At 40.7% G+C, this 22,717-nt stretch overlaps 1 protein-coding gene across 7 annotated transcripts in view; it reads left to right on the top strand.

Moving 5' to 3' along the window:
• PTPRG (protein tyrosine phosphatase receptor type G) overlaps window positions 1–22,717 on the top strand; it is a 731,369-nt gene that overhangs the window by 419,753 nt on the left and 288,899 nt on the right. The window lies entirely within an intron of this gene.

Below are 22,717 nucleotides of genomic sequence, written 5' to 3'. Positions count from 1 at the left end.
AGATATAAGGTCACAGGGTGTTTAGTTGTCATTATTTAGGTAATATATCTTTGCCTAGAGCACACGATAGTTGTGTTGGTGCTGATTGCCTGCTTCATTTCCGCGCAAGATGCTGATTATGTCTGTGAAGAGCAAAAATCAAAAGCGGTGTTTCAATCATGTCTGTGTTTATTTGAGGGGAGCTTTCAGCCATTTATGAGCTTTTGTGTTGATGGTTTTAATTGTCAGTTATAATGTGAACGCTATTTTAGAATAATGTACAGTAATTTACTTAAGTAAATGAGAATCTTGTTCCAAGGATCACATTGCAGCCCAGGGTAAAGACTTAATCTCCTTTCATCCTTTGATTTAGAATGACTTGAATTGTTAGATTATCTAACAAGGACCTGCATTGAAATGATTTCTGTGTTCCGTTACGGAGGGATGTTAATGCCTAGATGTCTTTGGCTTGATTAATTAAGAACTAGTCAAGGAATAGTTCAGCTTTTCTCAGGAAAAACTAGATGCACTGTCAACCCTACCAATGCAAGATTTGGTGCTGCTCAACTAACATTGGGCCAATGTTCTCCCCTCACTCCTCTAATTTAAGCAGTTAAGTGTGGATTAGAGATATACTTTAAAAAAGAACAGTAACACACACACACACAAAGCACGCACCTTTACGGGGACTATCTAGATTTATGTAGCACTCTGACACATGTGTGTATGTGTGTGTGTGTGTGTTTGTGTCTTTCTTTCTTTCTTTCTTTCTTTCTTTCTTTCTTTCTTTTATAGATTCATTTTCTGTGGTAAATCTACATAACTGCTGCTTGACAAGCTGTTTCTAAACTGCAGGAAGATTTCAGTTGCTGTGCATGAGATGGAAATTCTGCTATTGGAAGATGGAAATACTCACATTCTCACCCTGAGGAATGCAACTTCCATCTATGGAGTGATGGAGAAGTTGTGTGGGATTTGAATGAGGGACATTTTGGTTCAGACTTGCTGTTGGTAATACACACATAGTCCTTAACTGCAGTTGGGAGTGGAATTTTGGTCATAAGTTGTAATGGTTATGAGTTGAGGCACCTACGTGACCAATTGACTTTTTTTTTACAGTGGTTCTTAAGCAAATCATGCAGTCATAAGTCTAAATCATGTGGTAATTCAAAGATTCATGGTCATAAGTCGAAATCCATTCTTTAAAAGGGGTGGAGGTTTTTGCCAGAAAAATGCTGTGAACTGGCAAAAAAAATAGAGCCAAAAATTGCAGTTACATAATCACAGATACTGCAACCAGTCATAAAAGTGAACTGTGGGTCACCATAGAAGTGTGGGTGATAATCGCATAGAGTACTCTTTCCGAGGATTTCATAACTCCAAGTGGATGTTAAATAACTGGCTGTAAGTTGAGGACTACCTGTACTACAATAACTTGTTGCAAATTTGCATGGCTATTGCCAATGAAAATATAAGACACCATCCCACGTTGTTATCCAATTAAAGTTATGGTAGAAAGCAGGGGTGAAATCTACTTACCTTCACTACTGGTTGAGCGCGCCCACAGGACCTACCGCACATGTGCAGAACATCAGAAACGGAGGTGATGATGGGTGGGTGGGTGGAGCCTGCTACCGAGCATGCCTGCAAAGGTAAGTAGAACAGCGAGGGGGGAGGAATCCTGCTTTCTAGCTAATATAAATTGTGTGTCACAGCTGATTACGGGAAATACCGGTTCGCCCAATCCTGTAGCTTTTCTTACTATCGGTACAGGTGATCCAGTCTGAACTGGCATTTCACCCCTGATAGAAAGCAGAGCAACTAACCATCTTTTACCATTGCTGTTGGGTCCATGGTGTTCTCTTCTAATCGATTTTCTTGTAGATGTTTCATTACCCAATTAGATAACATCCTCAGTGCTATGATGTTCCTTAGTTGGGTAATGAAATGTCTGCAAGAAAACCACCAAGTTCGGGGAACACCAAAGGACCTCACAGTTTAAACCCGAGCTACAGCTATTCTCTTCTATCGTTTTCATTGGTATAAAATTATTTTTAAAATGGCTTGTGCAGGGAATAAAGAGAGGTCTTGGCTTATTCAATGACTTTAAGATATTCCTTTGAATCATTTCTTTTCTGCTCCAGAAGGAAGCAATTGAACAGAAAAGGCAAATGGAGAGAAATAACGTCATGATAATGTCCAGAAGATTCTGAGCCATTTAGCAGAATCTACAGCTCAGTGACTTTCATAGTATATAATGGGAGAAAGAGTTTGAACTCTATCCAGCCAGCTTTGGCTAGTTGGTCAGCTCTTGGAGTGTTGTAGTTACATTCACACATCTGTCAGTTCATTGCATTATGTGAACAACATCTAGGGGACTCTCATTGATCAACTGCTAAATTATGCGTATTCTCCTTTTTCAGTTTCAGTAAGTTTGAAACTAAATTTAGATTTAAAAGCAGTGGGAAATACTGCTAGGGAAAGTGGGAAGGCTACGAAAATTCTTGGAGCACAGATAGCAAAAAACAAAGAATCTGCTTAAACGCTGAGTTAGACTTCAGCACATCACGCATCAGGGAACATACATCTGTAAATGGGGCAGTTGTATAGCTGTTGCATTTATACTCCTGCAAATATTAACATTCTGGTTACGGAGTGCTCAACAACAATGTGCCTTGCCTTCTACCTGCCTTCCAACAGGTTGGATCCACTAATTAGCATGCAGCATCTCCATTCAGTTGAGACTTGGGAACTATGTTCATGTTGGCCTGTCTGCAGCCATCAGCAACCTGCACTTACCCATCAACCCATTGCGGTCTAGGTATGCATACTCTAAACATCCACATGCAATTGTGGACAATTCTAAATCAAGCTTAAGAGCTCACGTTCAAGACTGTGATGGTAGGAGCAATAAAACAATCATATTTCCCTGCTATTATTGCATCCTTAGACAGCTATCATGCTGGGGACTAATGGACAAGAACATTTAGTTGGTTCCTCGGATGAGTTTGCAAGGCATCTTGAGGATAAAGGCACTTGGATATATTCACATACACTGGCTGGAGAGGTCCAATAGAGATGGCAGTGATTATTGGAATGAGTCCAGGTATATTAATTGTTAGGAAGCATGCAGGCCAGGGCCTTTCGTGACATTAATTCTGTTAATTAGATAGATTCTAAGATCTGATGTTCAGATCTCGTCTTGCTCTGATCTGTCCAGCTCTGATGCTCTCCCACAAAAACCAACTGAGCATGTGGCCATTCATTTCTGTTGGGCTCTTGGTAATCTTGAACAAGCCCCCAGAACCATCAATCTAAAAACTCAGTTACCAATCCCAGTTGCGTCAAACAACTTAGGCAGGGAAACTACTATGCACTAGAGAGATGATTATGGCAACAGCTGTCTCAACTGCTCCCTAGTGCCCAGTTTCACAAGGAGAGTCCTATATCTCATTATCTACAATGCAGTGACCACCCTAAAGAATCTCCCAAACAATAATACTTTCTCTGGTTTTCTTTGTCTCAGATTCGCAGATGCTGCCAACCTGACACCAGGTTTCAGTCATCCATCGTGATGACCCTGGAGACAAATCACCAGGACATAAATGCTCTAGAGGCTGCTTAGAAGCTAAAAAGCTTCTCAGAACTCCCTACAATACAACACAAACAAATCCACGAATATTCTCCTCTCTAACCATCTCCCCCCACTCCCTGAGTCCTTCAGGAAACAGACACCACAATAATTGCTAAAACTCTACTTCATTGCTGTATGACATAATAATAATAATAGATTATAAAAGCCTGGCAGGATTTCCCCCTTTTATTTTTAGGGGGGGGTTCTTCCTCTGTCTCAGGGTTGAGGTAATGTTTGCTTAACTCTTCTTGCATTTAGGATGGCTTCATACTCTGCTGTAGACCAACAGGTGGACATACCCTTCTCACATGAAGACAGTGGAGTTTAAATTAAATTAAATTTGTCTCAGAGGTGGTATTCAGCAGGTTCTGACTAGTTCTGGAGAACCGGTAGCGAAAATTTTGAGTAGTTTGGAGAACTGGTAAATACCACCTCTGACTGGCCCCTCCCCCATCCATTCTCTGCCTCCCGAGTCCCAGCTGATCAGGAAGAAATGGGGATTTTGCAGTAACCTTTCCCTGGAGTGGGGAGAAAATGGAGATTTTACAGTATCCTTTTCCTGGAGTGGGGTGGGAATGGAGGTTTTACCTCCATTCTTCTCCTGTCACGCCCACGCTCCGTCCTTCCACTGCTACGCCCACCAAGTCACGCCCACAGAACCAGTAGTAAAAAAAATTGAATCCCACCACAAATTTGTCTGTTATCCCTTATGACTAATTGTGAGATGCTTTTTACTTACTTGAACTTTAAACGTATTAACCTTATGGGATAGGTTATGTAAGGTTAACCATTATATGATAAAATAATTGTAAATGTCATTTTTGTACAAGAAAATAAGCAATCCAAACTACAATATATTTTGCTACTCAAACATGTTGCTAAGCCAACATATTTTACTGGATGTCTTATTTGCTAATAAAACAAGGAAATAGCTTTTCCTTCTGCACAAAGGGGTCCTTGGTGCCTTCTGAGCTTAGTTGTTTTCTTGCAGATGTTTCATTATCCAAACTAGGTAATATCATCAATGCAAGTAAGGAGTGGGGTTTGCTTTCAATTTAAATTCTAGTTGCCTGCCCTATCAGGGTTGGTGGAAATGGTCTTCGGGAAATGGTTCATTGGTTAGGCTGTTTACTGTTAACCTTTTGGCAGTTCCTTGTTTGGGGTATTGTTTACCTCATGATTGTCTGATGTTAATCTTGGTGTTAATCTCTTGTCATCTGGATGTTGATTGCTAGTGGGGGGGGCGTTTTGGTCTTTTCGTTCCTTTTTTGGCTTGTTAATTGTCTCTTTTGCGCACTATGTAAATATTGTTAATGTCTGTGTGCCTATTGATGGCTAATTTGTCAGAGTGCTAGGCTTGTGGGGATTCTCTAGCAGTTTTTGACTTGGCTTCATCTAAGATGGTCACAGTTTAGCAGTTGAAACTATGGTTAAATATGTCCATGAGTTGTGAAATTAAGGAGTTTTCATCATGTCTTCTGATTGCTAATTGGATGCGTTCTGCCATTCTTCTGCCTATTTGTCCTAATAGTGGCTATTGTAGTCCATTAGAGAGCACCAAGGACCTCTCATTTCAACCCTGAGCTATAAATCTATAACTATAAATCTTCTCCTCTATCGGTACTTACATAAGTGGTTGAACCTTTAATTAGTAATTCCATTAGTGTAAAGGTTCTATTATACAGCAGCATATTTCAACTTCCATTAGAGAAACATTTAATCATTTCCTTCCTTCCTTCCTTCCTTCCTTCCTTCCTTCCTTCCTTCCTTCCTTCCTTCCTTCCTTCCTTCCTTCCTTGTTCTGTGATAATGGAAAGGAAGTTAGAAGAAGGTATGAGTGGGTTTCTAAAATTATATTCTCTTGTCGAAATGTGCCAATAGTCAGTAAGACTAGTTCCATGTAAACTCGCTAAGAACAGCTTAGTCTATTTTGTGATGTTGTCGTTTTGCTGCCTGCCAGAGGCAACTTGATTTCAGTCACTCAGATGTCAAAGTACTTGCAGAATTTTATTTTTTAAAAAAAGATCTATCCATTGAGCAGAGTGCCATTTTGACATTGATGAGGCTGTTTGCTTTTCCCCCTAAGGTTCATCTAGACCTTAGAGATGTATGTCAGTGCTATGATGCTGCAGTTATGGAATGAAGACATACTAAACGTTAGATATTTTATTGTCACCTAATTCCAATTTTCTACTAGTTTTATCAAAGTCTTGTTGGGCTCAGGAAGTGTGATAAAGAAGAGAGATTGTTGCAACGGGGGACTTTGATAGCAAGCCCCTTTTAGAAAAAGGTATTCTGAAGAGGGGGAAAAAAGCAATAGAGATGATGGAGAATTTGAAAGAACATATGAACTATTTAGTGGAAAGGAAGAAGTAGCACAAAATTGAGGTTGCTGTAAAATTAGGTGGTTCTGAAAACAAGCATGAAATAAAGCATTAATAAAAATAGGTACAAATCAGGCACTGTTAAGAACCTTTTTTTCTTGTTAAATATAATTAATATATTGATATTAAATCTATAGGCCTTACAATTAAAAAGTCTTAACAGTTTTAGGACATACACAAACCTTTTGAATGGCTAATGCTAAAAGATCATTTTTTTATCTCTCAATCTGATCCGATCTGTCTGTTCCCAGATAAATGTGCCCTAGGGTTATTATTTGTATAATTAGTAAGGCTGTCAACCGATTAAAGGATTTTTAGTTGATTAATCACCTGGTGCTTCTGAATCTGATTAATCAATTACATTTAAATAAATTTCAATAATGACAAATCTCAGTGGGTATGCTTTTTCAGGATATTGAGGAAAATGTAAGATTTGATTTGGAAAGCTTTCCCTTCACTGTTAGAAAGAAAACAGTGAAAACTTTACAATGCTAATTATTAGAAAAATATAGCTGAATATTAACAACATTTTAATGACAAAATATGGAATACTTAAGAGGTATCAAGGAGAAGGCCTACTCACGTATGTGAGCCTCTCCTAAAGTGACCATTACAGTTGCTTGGAATCTCCCAAGGTTATCTGTAACTCCTGTCACTAAGCAAGAAAAGTTCTTAGCATCTTTTAAATGTGTGTTTAGGTGGATCCTTTCTCTTTAGTGGCACTGGAAGTACAAAGAGAGAACAATTGAAAACCATAAGTAAAGGTAAAGGTTCCCCTCACACATATGTGCTAGTCGTTCCTGACTCTAGGGGGCGGTGCTCATCTCTGTTTCAAAGCCAAACAGCCAGTGCTGTCCGAAGACGTCTTCATGGTCATGTGGCCGGCATGACTAGATGCTGAAGACACACAGAATGCTGTTACCTTCCCACCAAAGGTGATCCCTATTTTTTCTACTTGCATTTTGGCTTGCCTTCAAACTGCTAGGTTGTCAGAAGCTGAGACAAGCAATGAGAGCTCCCTCCGTTATGCGATGCTGGGATTCAAACCGCCAAACTACCGACCTTTCGATTGACAAGCTCAGCGTCTTAGCCACCGAGCCACAAAAACACAGAATAGGGTTTATCAACTTGGCATAATGTACGGACGTCAATTCTCTGAATTTCCTTAGCTAACATGGGGAATTCTAGGAGTCTAGAAGTTCGCACATCTACAAGTTGCCAGGTTTGAGAAACACTGGGATAGAATGTTGCTACCCTGCCATTTTGAGGGCAAGGGGTACAGGGGAAGCATTCACTGGTCATCACTTACTGTGTCATTATGCCTATTATGGTCTTGAAACCTATTATAAATCAAAAGCATTCTCTGCCCCTGTTCATCCAACTACAGTTGCCAACTAGAGCAGGAGGTCCCCAGGGGCACTGGTCTGTGGCATATCAAACTCTGGTCCGCGCAAGCAAGCGGAGGCCATCCACGGGATGCAGGCAGCACAGGACCTGTGGTCCTCAGAAAAAAACTCTTTCCATGGAATCAGTCCCTGATGCCCTAAAGGTTGGGGGACGCTAGACTGGAGTTGATTCGAGATTCCCTAAATAGAATACAGACACCTTTGCCTGTCAATGTATCACCTTCTCAGCCTTCTTTAACATTTAGGCAACTGTCTCTATGTTGCTGTGCTAAGAAAGCCCAATTTCTAAAAAAAAAATATATATATATCCCCTTTAAAACATTAAACATATTATATTGTGATATAATGCTTGGAATAAATTTGAAGTCCTGAGTTTATGAACAGGAAAAGTTTGCAGTGACAAATTCAAGGAGGCCTTTAAACCGTCTTTGCGCCTAATTAATCAGGACATTGTGCGATAGTTTCTTCTGTGTTGTTCCCTTTCTTTATCTCCTAAAACATGGTCTTACCATTTGAATCATGCTGTCTTTGAAGTCTAAATTATTCCAAATTTGAGGTAGTCATTTGCAGGAAAATTTTGGTGCAAACTATTCCACCTGTAAATTAGCTTTTTTTTTAAAATTAAGTACAAATACAAATCATTTCTCTTTATGCCTTGCCTCTGTTTTTCTTAGCATTGAAGCTTATCCTGAAAGCTCTGAACAGCAGAGCGTTGTGCTCTAAGATAACGTTTGCTTTTTAACTAAATCCAAATACTGCAGTCCTTGGGTCACCAATATAGTCCCTGTGGGTTCCAGTGGACTTGCCAACACTTCCCATGATATTCGTCTAATTCTTCTAATTGAATCAATTAAATAGAAATGAATATGCTACAAAGTAAAGTAGCAACCTCCAGCATAATGTTTATTTCCAAGAAAATATCAGAGCTCAATGAGTTGGAAATAGTATTTCTTGCTCATGGAGGGGGGGGGGGAGGGACAAAGTTGAACTGGATCCTAGAGAAGACTTTAGGAGTGAGCTGGGAAACATCAGTTTGCTCTTTTGGCAAATGAAAGTTTTCTGATTTTCTCTGATGGCCATGATAGCCCTTTGATGAGATGTTCATACTATCCTTGATGAATACCACATATCCTATTGATGTAAAATGTTTGGGGAACCTGTCATAGTGTCAGAACCCCCTAACCCAGGGGTGTCAAACTTGATCCCGTCGCAGGCCGTATTTTGTTTGCCCTTGGGGGGCTGGGGTAGGCGTGGCCTGGTCATCACAGCCGACTGGGTGGGCTGGGCAGCATGGGGCGGTCCCTCACCATCTCTGGGATGCCCCCATGAGATAATTCTGGGCCTGTCACAGGCTGGAACTGACCCCCTGGCCAAGTGTTTCACACCCCTGCCCTAACGCAACTCACCTGAAAAATATATGTTTCCTACTAAATAACTGTGTTGAATCACCACCCTTGCTCCCATCATTTCTCTTATTTTTTTTTCCCCCATTAGAGAAAAGGGGCATTAGAGAAAAGATATGTAAACACTCTCTTTGCAAGGCACCAGATAGCCTTAGGACAAAAACAAAAAACAAAACCTCCAACTCCAACCCTAAAGATGAATGATGTAATCTGGAATTGATGTCAATTGATAGCGGTCATGCCAAAATATCTCCTGAAAATTATTTAAGTGTCATTAAAGATGCTTTGTCTGAGAAATCACTTCAGTGTCTGCCGATATGTTGATAGTCTCACCAGGAAATATCCCATTACATGCCAAGGAATGAATGCCGTGCTTATCTAACATAGCGTAGATATATTTTAATCTGCTGAAAGATTGGAGGAGGAATTACAACTTTTTTTAAAGAATTCTTCTACAAGTGTTTTTGCAGCTCCTTATCCACAATAATCAAGTTGTCTTTTAACCTTCTTTTGTCAGCTTGATTTCAAATAATTAAATCTATTAGATGCATTCATTTTTTCTGGAAGCTGTCACATAGGGTGATTTTAAAAAAAATCTTTCCTACTAAATCTAATCCTGATTAGTATTAAAGAAAATTACATGCACTTGTGGCAAATAGTAATTAAAGACTTTTCAGTGAGCTGTCCTACCCTTTTAGAGGTGATGAATGCTGAGACTGATTTGAGGAATGAGAAATATGACAGAGGGCCCTATCACTCTTCATCTCCATCTTCTATATTCAAAGGAACATCTGCAACAATTGACACAGTGGCAGAAGAAAGCATGCGTGTATGTTGATGCGAAGTTGAAGTGTTGGCTCTACTTCAAAATCAGATAAACTGACTTTTTTGGAAAATTAGTAAGGATAGTTTTCCAGAACTCATTGACCTTATCATAGGTTTATCACACTACAGCAAGCTTTACCTGACAATCAAAGATTTTCACTAGATAAGCATGCTTTAAGAATCAATTCACTTTTGCTTTAACTGTAAAATTGTATTCTCTTTTCTAGTTAATTTTTGGTTATTTCAGCTTATTAACTTTTAACAACTCCAAGTTCCAAGAGATTGCATGTAGTGGGGGTGTCAAACTCGATTTCATCGAAGGCGGCATAAGGGTTTGACCTTGGGGGCCATGGCAGGCATGGCCAGCTCAACGTCACTCATGTCAGGGGTGCCTATGGTGGCTTGAGCATTCTCTCAGCAAAAATTGACTCTCGAGCTCTGTTTTTGACTGCGACAGCCTCCTGCAACCATCTGCCAGTGAAAACGGAGGTCTGGAGGACCACCCACGCCCCCTATGAGTTCCATTTTCATCTGAAATGGCCTCCTGCAACTGTCTGCCAGTGAAAACGGATTTCAGGAGGGCCACTTCATTTTCGCTGGCAGATGTACCGCGAGCCGGTCCTTTACTGTTTCCAGGGTGGCCCAGCAGGCCAGATCTAAGCAGCCTGTGGGTCAGATACAGCCCCCAGGCCTGACACCCCTGGTATATAGTATACATCAATTCTCGTGGCAAGATAAGGCATAATATAATTTCAATCCAGTCTATTGGTTCCTCTTGATGTTTGGTAGGGGCAACAAACTGTGAATGGCTCCAACATGGTTTGCTTAATGTGAATCAGGATTTCTATGGCTTAGTCTAAAAGGGAAAACCAAACTACGTCTTCTTTCTGTGGCTTGTTTTGAGAGGAACAATCCCCAACTTGAAGAAAATTTTAAGAAATGATGCTTTATTCGTCCTACTCATTCATGAGGCAGCATATTCATGAGGCATGCAGATTGTATTAGCATGAAAAACAGCTAAAGTTCCTTAGTGAAACAAATACTCTTCTGAATTCCTGTGAAGGAATGTACTGTTGATGTAGTCTTGGGAAAGGGGAAGAAAACAACGAACCATTAAGGGAACACAAAAGGCAACACAATCCTAACAAGGTGTGATGGTATCTCAGAAAGAGCTTGAGAAACAGGAAAAGAGGTGCTGTCTAAGGAGTAGCCAGATGAGAGGGGGTGCAGCCCACAGCTGTATAATGGATGGAGAAAGAAGCTCAGAAAGGACCCTCCTTAACTCCTCCATCCAGCTCCCATGGGTGCACAATAGCCTTGGTTGAGCTGCCATCTGTTGTGCTAATGCAGGTTCAGAGAAATTATACTCCAGCTATTGTGTTAGTAGTATTGTGGCATTCTGCAAATCTCTGCATCTACTTGCTGCTGGTGTTGCAACCTTCTAGCAGCCAGATGCTAGAAGTTCCTTGAGGATTGGAGGCTGTTCCTAAAATTACTCTCTTTGGAAGAGTGTATGGGCTTGCAAAATTAACATGCAAGCCTTCCAAGATAAACCAGACAGGAAATACAGTCGAGCTACTTCTCCTTTATGGTAAGGCTACATTAATAGAATCTTGCAAGTCTAAAAGTAGAAATCTCCCACTGCCTCCTTTACCATCTGAAACATTAGGGACAGTCTTTTCTGAGCCTCTTTCTCCATCCATTATGAAGCTGTGGGCTATGGCCTCCGTATGTATGTATGTATGTATGTATGTATGTATGTATGTATGTATGTATGTATGTGAGTCCCTGCAGACTTTACTCTGCTAGTCATTGATGATGGTGCTCATCTCCCTTTCAAGGCCATTAAGGCAGCGTGGTCCAAAGATATTTCCACAGTCATGTGGCTAGCATGATATCACAGAGTACTGTTACTTTCCCAACCGTAGTGGTACCTATTTATGCATTTATATTGCAGGCTTTCAAACTGCTAAGTTGGCAGGAGCTGGGAGGAGGATGGGAGCTCACCTCATCACATGACACTCCGCTCTCAAACGTGGGCTGCCAGTTTTCCAGCCGAAAAGTCCAGCATCTTAACCACTGAGCCTGTGTGTGTGTGCGTGTGTGTGTGTGTGTGTAGTTGTAGGGAAGAATAGCGGAAACTTGAAAGCCTGTCAATACACACACACACAGACAGAGAATTTTTGACAGGCTTTCAGGTTTTTGCTATTCTTCCCTACAACAATAGATACCACTCTTGGAATCATCCGATTCTTCGTCTCTTTGCTTTTCACGTAAGGTATCCAACTGCAATTTAATGTTTTTCTGAGTGAGAATTATAGGTTTCATTTATAATGGGATGATGATCAAATGATTAAAATGCCTGCCAGGTATAGCATAAGATGTACTAGTCTAGGGCAATGATGCTTGCAAGAGCATGAAGTTACAATGAACAGGATATACCAATTGCATAAAATGGCTAGTTAGATTACTTGGCACATCCCTAGGAAGAAGCAAGCTTTTTAAAGCTTTCCATCATTTTCATGCCTTGGTTTACTGCCCTCAACTTCATCAAAAGGTGTGCTTTCTCAAACAGGTCTGCCCTTTTTTACTAGTTAATCTCTGATATCTACATGGTCTAAAATTTCTGCTCAGCCCCTAATTCTCTTATTAAGTCTGTGATTTAATCCACTGAATTTAGCTTCTATAGGAGACAAGGGCTCTGTTTATTTCTGGGTTATCTTGTTTCCCCTTCCTTTGATTTCTGATCAGCCATTCTAATGGAAACTCTAGTTAAAAGCTTGTGGGGCCAAGGTTTGTCCTTGTCAATCAGTCTCAGGGAGGGAAATGAATCCCTCCAAATGTTTGGTTTATAGTTCAGCTACTTGTTAGCCATGTTGGCTAGGGATGATGGAAGTTGAAAGCATCTGGAAAACATTAGATTGCCTATTGCTGGTGTAGGCAATGTGTGTAACAGGTAGTCCTTGCTTAGCAACCAAATTGAGGCTGGCAACTCTATTGCTACATGCCATGCTTGCTAAGTGGAAAACCACCTGGCTGTGACAGGCTAATAATTCCCACTTGATCATTAAGCGATTTGTCGTGGCCATTCAGCAAGACATTGCAGGACTGTGATTATTTTACTTCCACCTTCTCCATTATCTCTGCTTGCCGAAAGCTGGTTGTGGAGCACCCAAATGGTGAAATTCACATGAACCTGGGGTGGTGTAACAGTCCTAAATGCACACTGGTTGTGGAGTTGCAACAGTTGTAAATGCAAGTCGTGTCTGACCCATCGCGACCCCATGGACAACGTTGCTCCAGGCATTCCTGTCCTTTTTGTTGTTTTTACAATATTATAATTTTGAATGGCGGCTAAATAAGGCAGTTGCTAAATTAGGATTATCTAACCCAGGGCTATCAAACTCCCAGCCTGCAGGCCAGATGTGTCACGCACTGGCCATGTCCACGCCCGGTTTAACGAAGTGGGGAAAAGTTCTGATACATCATGTGACGCCACCATCACAATGTGAGCTTGACACCCCTGATCTAACGTAAGAACACTTTAATCTCCATCTCTAGCCAGAATATCCAGTGGGAACGTTTGTTGAGATTTGCATTCTGACAATATCTGATGGCCACTCTATGCCCATGCCTATTATATATTAATGATGCTGTCATTGGTAATGCATTCCCTCTGATCCTAGCAATTATGACACTAGTGATCTGAGCTCAAAAAGCACCTTTTTTATTTGTTATCTCCAAAACAGCATACTGGAAAAGCAGTTCCAGAAGAATTTTGTCATGTGGCATGAAGGTCTTCTGTTCAACCTGTCAGTGGATTAGCCTAGGAAATTCTTTGTTTCCCTGCCAACTGTAATAATGCCTCTCTGGCATCTATACAGGACTCACAGTTTGACAGCTTCCTGTTAAATTATGTCCCTTTTATCACAGCTTTCCTTGTGATGTACTGTAGATATGGATCCTCGCCGTTACCAAAACAGGTAGGTATTCACTTTAATTCAACAGCAGGGGTTTCATAAGATATTTATCCTAGGCTTGCTGTGTAGAATAGGTGAAGTGAAAGACGTGGATAGTTAATGGTTTAATAGGGGTGAAACAGATGTACAAATTGTAAGAAAAGAAAATGGATTGATTACCCAGCTGAGGAACAGGGAATTGGGATGGCTGCTGAATTCTGCATAGCATCCTGCAATCAAAATATTTTGCTTAATTGTGTATTGCCTTAATTGTACTTAGTGGAATTTCTTCATGTTTCCAGTAATTTGTTTCTCATAAAGTTTCTTCGTCTCTTTGAAATAAATCTTCGTAAATCTTGTGATATTGTTTACATGTTATTACATATTAATATGAAATGATTATTTTTTAAAAATGTTAATCTTAATGCTTTAAAACTTGATTATATTAAATTGAAAAGTAAAAATGCATCTTGTAATCAGTCAGATGACTTGTAGAAAGAAGGAATTTTCTTAGCATTCTGAGATATCAAAAGTTAACTTTTGGAATTAAGATTCTTGTGAATTGGGTTAAATTTGTAGAAATAATTCAGCATTTGCTTCTGAGAACGTGAATTACTGAAAGTTGACCTGAATCTAGTAATGCATGGACCTTGCACAAAATATGCTTCATTTTTATCAGCATTTTATATTGACTTATAGAGTATTATAAAATACAAAAAGTAAATAGAAGAGCAGTGAGGGGTAGAAGGGGAAGGGGGGGAGAGAAGTGAGGAAAGATAGGGAAAAGAAAAAGAAGCATTGACTTTCGACTTTCCCTGTTACAGTAAAATAAAGCATTAATATCAAATCACAATTTTTTGCTTTTCCATAATACTATAAGCAAGCCATTTCTATAAAGATCTATCAATCTAATCTGTAACACACAAAGTCAGAGTTTCATTCTTTTCCACATCGAGCACAAAGTTCAGAAGCGGTTTCCATGTTGAAACAATAGTACTTATGTTCTTTTCTTTAATCAAAGTAGTCAGTTTTGCAATTTTAGCCAACTCCATCAACTTCCACAACCATTCATTCGTCCATAGTAGGAATCAGAGTTCTTCCATTAGTTCTTACAATAGCCTTGCTGCAGTCAGCATATAGCAACAAAGTTCCATATATTTTCTCCAGTTCTTTTTCCATTAGGCCCAAAAGGAAAAGTTCTGGTTTCATTTTTATCTCCATTTTCAACATTTTCTATATTAAAATATGAATCATCCTCCTTTAAAAAAAATGCTTCATTTTCCAGAAGTGGAATTGACGGGGATACAGTCATAAGCTCATAAATGGATATCTGACATGGCGATAGTCTTCAGAATACACCGACCCATTTTTCCAACATAACACAATCTCCTATCTCCATTATGCATGGCCCCTTTGCTGAGTCATGGAAACCGACAAATACGATTTCCACGCAGGTTTACTGGAAAGAAGGTTCCGCATTTCTTCTGTAGCAGTTTTTCCTTCCATTTAAACAGATTATGGTGTGAAAGATGGAATGTAAGATCAGAGTTGGCAGGAAGCTGTGATTTGAATAGGACCTTCAATTTACTTGACAAGAGTAATGTTCTTATGAAAGGAGATGGGCCTGTGGTTGAGATGATGGGGAGAAGGAAAGCCTTTAAGGAGTGATAGGCATTTTAGACAGGGGATAAATCAATGTGCACAAGCAGGTGTGGCATAGCTTTTTAAAAAAAATAGAGTTATCTCTAGCAGCATCTTGTACTTGGCATGCTGGTAAGGCAGTGTGTTTTCTCTTAGTTCATTCTTATTCAAGAAAAAAATCTATATGGATTGAGTGCGGATAAAAAAAGGGAGGGCTCATATTTTATATGCAAGTAGGGCTGCTTTACATTTTGTCTGTATTATACTATTCTCATTGAGAAGCAAAGCCCATAGAATTCAAATAAAATTATAAATTAAAGGTGCTTTGATTTTTTTCCAGATAGTTGCTTTCAAAATACAAATTGCAGAGGTTTTACAGAATCAAGTGTCAGGGTTCCAAATAGCATCCCAAAGTAAATCAGAGTCCGAGGCAAATGATTCCTCAAACTTCCAATTGATTAAGAGAGCCATGTTGGCACATCTGGGAAAACCCGAATCGGAAAACTTCCTGGTTTTCCCACCCAGTTGAAAGTTCAAGATCTTGCCCCCACACACCTACAAGTCAATCACATGGTCTAGTCTTCCATTGCCATGCTGGTGGTTCCACCCATCCAGTTCCATCCAGGTGCAGAGACAAAGGATAACCTTGGCTTTTTAGAAATAATTTTGTTATGGCTACATATCATCCAACTCCATATAATATAAAAGTTCTTAACGTTTTTATCCTTGTATAGAACCACAGGATTGTTTAATAGTTTTTTTTTCAAAAATAAACTTATAAAGACAATAGCCATAGACAGATCACTGCAATTATGCATAATGATTATCCTGAATAGCATAAAACACTAAACCATTCTTTATTTATTAGATAATCTGTGAATACTTATCTCAACAAATGCCTCTGGACTGTGTATATCATAGAACATAAAAACAATTTCATTATGTTTAAAATATGGTACCAAGTGTAATATTTACGCAAAATTTATTAGGAAACACCAGGGGTGGGTTTCAACCGGTTCGCGGTGGTCCCTGCGAACCGGTTGGTCGGCGAACCCGGAAGTAAGTAACTTCCGGGAACGGCGACTGGCCCACCCGCCCGCCCACCTCCTTACCCGGTTTTGACGAGTTGTGCGCTTCCACACATGCGCAGGACGCATACAGCGCCTGCGCGATCCTCCAGGAGCAGCTGGAGCATCGCATAGACGCTAGTACGCATGCGTGCACTGCGTGCGTGCACGAGGACGCCGCCAGCCCCGTTCCAACCGAACCGGTTGGAACAGGGCGAGAAACCCACCCCTGGGAAACACACACATCCTATTTTCCCCACAACAATAACCACCCTGGGAGGTGGGTTGGGCTGAGAAAGACTGACCAGTCCTAAGTCACCCAGCTGGCTTTTGTGGCTAACATGGAACTTGAACTAATACTTTCCTGCTTTCTAGTCTGCTGTCTAAAACACTAGACTAGACTGACTCTTGAGTTAGTTCTAAAAACAGTGAAGGCAGAATACAAACAAATAAATATCAGTGAGTCTTTTCAGATATACCAGGCAGGAAACAAAACCAGATAACCTAATTCTACATTAAAGGAACCTTTTAAATCTGAGAGTACAATTTTCCCTTCATTTTCTTTGCTGCCTGAACAACTAGGGAGAGTCTTCTCCACATACCAAATTTCACTTTTCTATTGAATAATTCTCTGCCGTATGATGGAACCTGAGGTCTGTGGATAGAAGCTGTTGTTTAATTAGATGGGGTGTAGAGGTAAGACCATTGGTGTCTGTATATGAATTTAGTAGGACAAGAATGTTGTCGTTGTTAGCTGCAAAGTAGTGTCCGACTCATCGCAACCCCATGGACAATGTTCCTCCAGGCCTTCCTGTCCTCTAACATTTTCTGAAGTCTATTTAAGCTTATGTCTACTGCTTCAGTGACTCCATCCAGCCACCTCATTCTCTGTTGTCCCATTCTTCTTTTGCTCTCAATCTTTCCCAGCATTAGGCTCTTCTCCAGTGAGTCCTTCCTTCTCATTAGGTGGCCAAAGTATTTGAGTTTCGTCTTCAGGATCTGGCCTTCTAAAGAGCAGTCAGGGTTGATCTCCTCTAGGACTCACTGGTTTGATTGCCTTGCAGTCCAAGGGACTCGCAGGAGTCTTCTCCAGCACCATAGTTCAAAGGCCTCAATTCTTTGGCGCTCAGCTTTCCTTATGGTTCAACTTTCACAGCCATACATTGCAACTGGGAAAAACATAGCCTTGACCATATGCACTTCTGTTGGCATGGTGATGTCTCTGCTTTTTAGTATGCTGTCTAAATTTGCCATAGCTTTCCTAGGACAAGAATATAAACCTCCATTTCAAAAGACTTGATACCGAATAGGCAGAAATCATACTGGCTCGTTCACAGTTAATTAACTTGAGTTATATGTCAATATAGAATTGTTTTATATCTATTGCAAGTATGAGGGGAAATGTTTATTGCATTGACTGTCAAATCTATTCCATTCTAAAGATCAATGCCACTCTGCATATTTATTCAGTGCCTGATTTATAAATCAGAGGTGTATGAAAGATGTAATGTATACCAATCATAATATTGTACTCTACACTGAAGAGAGAATTATTTAGCTATTGTTTAACATAATATGAAATACTAGATACTCAATGGATAAAAATAAAATATAACCATGCAGATAAAGGATCACATGTGTTTATCTAAATATTGTTATATCAGAAGTGCATGGCTCTCAAAGTGGTATCAAATGTAAAAAAAGGGGGGGGTAAGGAAATGCTATTTTTCTTTTCTTTTTTAATAGCTTTTTGCTCATTTGTTCCCTCTATGTTTTTTTTAAATGAGAAATGATAAAGAAAAACTTATTAAAAAGATTGCTTGGCAACAAAGATAACTGTTATGACTATAACCCAGGAAACAATAAAAAGTAATTGCAGATAGTCTTCGAGTTATAATCACAATTGAACCCCAAAATTCTGCAGCTAAGCAACACAGTTGTTAAGTGCGTTTTGCTCCATTTTATGCCCTTTCTTACCACAATTCTTAAGTAAATCACCTCAGTTAGCAATAGCACTAGTAATAGCAGTTAGACTTATATACCGCTTCATAGGGCTTTCAGCCCTCTCTAAGCAGTTTACAGAGTCAGCAAATTGCCCCCAACAACAATCCGGGTACTCATTTTACCCACCTCGGAAGGATGGAAGGCTGAGTCAACCCTGAGCCGGTGAGATTTGAACAGCCGAACTGCAGAACTGCAGTCAGCTGAAGTAGCCTGCAGTGCTGCATTTAACCACTGCGCCACCTCGGCTCAGTTAAGTAAGCAACACAGTTGTTAAGTGAATCTGGCTTCCCCATTAACTTTGCTTATCAGAAGATCACAAAAGGGGATCATAAACACAAGTCAGTTGCCAAGCATCTGAATTTTGATCACATGATCACAGGGATGCTGCAACAGTCGTAAGTGCAGGAAACAGTCATAAGTCACTTTTTTCAGTGTTGTTGTAACTTTGAACAGTTGTAACAAATAGTTGTAAGTCAAGGACCACTGGCTCTTCTTACTTTGCTGTTATGGGGTAAGCATTTTTTAAAATTCTATTTAAAATACTTCTGATAACTAACTCAAAAAGAATCATTGCTTTTAAATGGTCCCAGAAGGAGCAAAAATAACTTATTTTACTTTAGAACCAAATAAAATATTCTGTAAAGTTCTGCATTAAAACAGCCTGCCCAGCTCTTGGGAAGGACTAGATGGAGGGAGATCCTGCTTAATCATTTTCTCACTATTTTTAAATTTATAAGTCTTTCCTTCACCCACCCACCCCTAATGCCATGGTCATGAAGCAAACCAATGATTTGCCATAGGCATGATTTTGGCACGATCTGGAAATAAATGTGTTTTTTTCCGCAAAACCGTCATAAACATGGTCACGTGACCACAGCCATATTTGTGCCATTGAGAAGGCTGGAAATACGGCTGAGCTGCTGAGCACCCAAAGTTTCATCACGCAATAGTAGAGGGGCCCTGGCTGTCAGGACTTCGAATCTGAGTTTTAAGTCCCTTTTTTCGAGTCAGTCATAGCTTTGAACAGTTACTGATTGGTTGTAAATTGAGGATTACATGGGTGTGAAATAGTCTATAACAGTGATGGTGAACCTTTTTGACACTGAGTGCCCAAACCGGAACTCACATGCATATGTGTACATGTGTGCGCGCCAGAGAGCCAGAAACCCAAAGACCAGCTGACTGGCGCACACATGCCTGGTTTTTGGCCATTTTCAGGCTGTTTTTTGTGGAATTTTTGGACTGATTCAGGCCATTTTTTGGGCTGTTTTCAGGCCATTTTTGAGTTGGTTTTGGAGTGTTTTTGGGTCAAAAATGGCCCCAAACCAGCCCCAAGAAAGGCCTGAAACAGTCCGAAAATGACCCCCCAAACAGCCTGGAAAGTGGCCTGAAAAACAGCCATTTTCTGGCCATTTCAGGCCATTTTTCAGCGCTCTGGGGACCGCGAGGACCAGCTTTGCTATGGTACACGTGCCCACAGAGAGGGCTCTGCGTGCCACATTTGGTTCGCCATTACGGGTCTATAACATAACATAGCAGTGTCGTATTGTGCTGGCCCAGATTCTCTTGAAGGACACATCAAAAGTTTTGATGACACTTATATTCAATTTTGTGTGTGTGTGTGTGAGTGAGTGTGTGTGTGTGTGTATAGACTTTATTTATCTCCTCCCTTGACTGCAAAGAACATTCTCTTCCATTCCCCAGGTTTGCTAAAGTAGGCAGCAAGATTAGCCATTCCTCCTGCGTTGTGTACAGTAGATGCAATAACTTTCCATCAGAAATGTTTTCTCCCTCGCTTGGCTGCTGTGCCACAGTTATTTAAGCTCCCCAGGCGCCATTCTACATATTGCAGGTGGATTCCCAGCCTGGAGACACATAAGAGAAGCACAGCTGGCAAATGTTTATCTGTGGGCATATATTGTGCTATGTCATCTTTCCCCCCCTCATTTTTACTCATGTGCCTTCAATCCTGAAATATGATTTAAACTGTTGGATTACAAAGTCAAATAGAATTTAGTTACCTGGCCCCGTACCTGCTAAATGAACATTTGTGAATCTCTTCGGAGGTAAAACGGCTCCTTCAATATATATTAATGAAACAATTCTGAAAGAAGCTGCTGTGTATCTCCACAGGGCAGCCTTCAGGCTAAGAAAAAAAAAAGTCTTCAACAATAAAGGGATTTGCAATGGGAGTTGTTTGGGATTATGACCTAGTAGGATTGAAAGTTTACTATTAGAGAATCATAGAATTGGTTCTGATCAGTGTTTAATGTCAATTGTTCCATTGTGATTTTAAGTCGAGGACTATCTATTATTGGCCTACCCAATAATTTTGATGTGGCCTTCAGAAGTCAAGTAGACACCTTGCTTTCACTGTTGAAAATCAGGGCCTATTTATTCTGGATTGCTAGTAATCCCCAGAGAAAGAGATACTGCTGATTTTGTGAGAGAGCCGAGGTGGCGCAGTGGTTAAATGCAGCACTGCAGGCTACTTCAGCTGACTGCAGTTCTGCAGTTCAGCTGTTCAAATCTCACCGGCTCAGGGTTGACTCAGCCTTCCATCCTTCCGAGGTGGGTGAAATGAGGACCCAGATTGTTGTTGGGGGCAATATGCTGACTCTGTAAACCGCTTAGAGAGGGCTGAAAGCCCTATGAAGCGGTATATAAGTCTAACTGCTATTGCTATTGCTATTGCTATTGTGGGAGCCATAATTTTCTAGGCCTCGATTTCAAGAAGCAACACTTTCCTACCTTCGAGGCTCAGAGGTTGGTTAAAGCATGGGAAGCAGTGGTGAGTTTCACCTAGTGCAGGGGTCAGCAAACTGCAGCTCTGGAGCCACATATGGCTCTTTCCTTCCTCTGCTGCGGTTCTGTCACCGGTCAGTGCTACAATTTTGAGAGGAGCATCCGGAAAGGGGGGGGGAGAAGCACAGTGCGCCAGGAGAAGACTCTATGGCAAGGGGAGGATTTTCCAGTTGTCTCCACAATTGATAGGGCTTTTGGTTATGACAGGTGGAGGAAAAAGTATGCCGCGCTAGGAAGAGACTCTATGGTGTGGGAACTAAACTTCCTGTCAGCTCCAGAATTGAACAGGGGGCTTCTGGTTAGGACCTTTGTGGCTCCCGGTGTTTTCTTTTCCTTGGAAACAAGTCCAAATGGCTCTTTCCTTCCTCTGCTGCGGTTCTGTCACCGATCAGCGCCACAATTTTGAGAGGAGCATCCGGGGGGGAGGGGATGAAGCACAGCGCGCCAGGAGAAGACTCTATGGCAAGGGGAGGGTTTTCCAGTTGTCTCCACAATTGATAGGGCTTCCGGTTAGGACCTTTGTGGCTCCTGGTGTTTTCTTTTCCTTGGGAAACAGGTCCAAGTATTGAGTGTTTAAGTTTGCCGACTCCTGACCTAGTGATTTGGCAGTCTGGATCGCTGGAACCGACAGCAACCTAGGCCTGCTACGCCCCCGAACTATGGCACCGCCATCTTGATTTTCAGTTCTGTGCATGTGTAGAACAATTTTCCTTGCACAAATTTAATTTTTGCGATTTTTTTTAACATTTTGCACATGCACAGACCTAGTTATGTGCAAATGAGCACGTGCGTGGAACAAAATTTTGCACACACTGAACCGGCAGTGATGCCAGCAGCAACCCACCGCTGATGGGAAGGTAGGGATACCAGAATTAAACTAAAGATCGAATGGCACCTTCTTGTTGACTATTCCACATGTTGGCTGTGGAATTCTAAAAGTTGGAAGTCCACAAATCTTAAAATTACTAAGTTTAGAGAGCCCTGGCCTACAGTGACAACTCTTTTCAAGCCACCCCTCTCATTTCTAGCCCTGCCCTGTCACACGTCGGTGTTCAAAGGTTGCTGCTGTTTCTTGAATGCCCCATGAATGCTAGTGCTAGGCTGGATTTAAGAGTTAATGTCTCCCAAGGGGGAAAATACGCATGACTATATATAAGAACAAATCCATTTAGTGGTGTTTGAGAGCAAAGTTAGCAGTAGAAACAGTGGCAAGTAAGCAAGGGCTAAGTGTTAGACCTAAGTATTATTCAGCTGATAACAATTATCTCTGTGCCAGGTGGGATATTCACATTCACATTCTTTTGTGCAAGTGGCACTTAGGTCAGGGGGAAAAATGGTGTTTAAATATTTTCACAGTTGCCTACTGTTTTATCTTGAACAAGTTAATTACTGCCTGACACCATACAAAAGGTGCTGCATAATAGCAGCTTTGCCTAATTGTGATAGAATATTTTACATTACTTGTAGAGCTCTGAAGACCACCGTGTGCATGTCACAAACATTACTCACGCACCCCCTTTCAGACACGGAAGCCTTTTCTCATTCATTTTCCTTCCATGTCCATTCCCCCGACCTCAGATCTTTGGAAATTACCTATATATATCCGCACA

This window comes from Thamnophis elegans, chromosome 2, assembly GCF_009769535.1.
Source record: "Thamnophis elegans isolate rThaEle1 chromosome 2, rThaEle1.pri, whole genome shotgun sequence".
Taxonomy (NCBI): domain Eukaryota; kingdom Metazoa; phylum Chordata; class Lepidosauria; order Squamata; family Colubridae; genus Thamnophis; species Thamnophis elegans.
The sequence above is the reverse complement of the archived record's forward strand: the minus strand, read 5'-3'. Positions and strand labels throughout refer to the sequence as shown.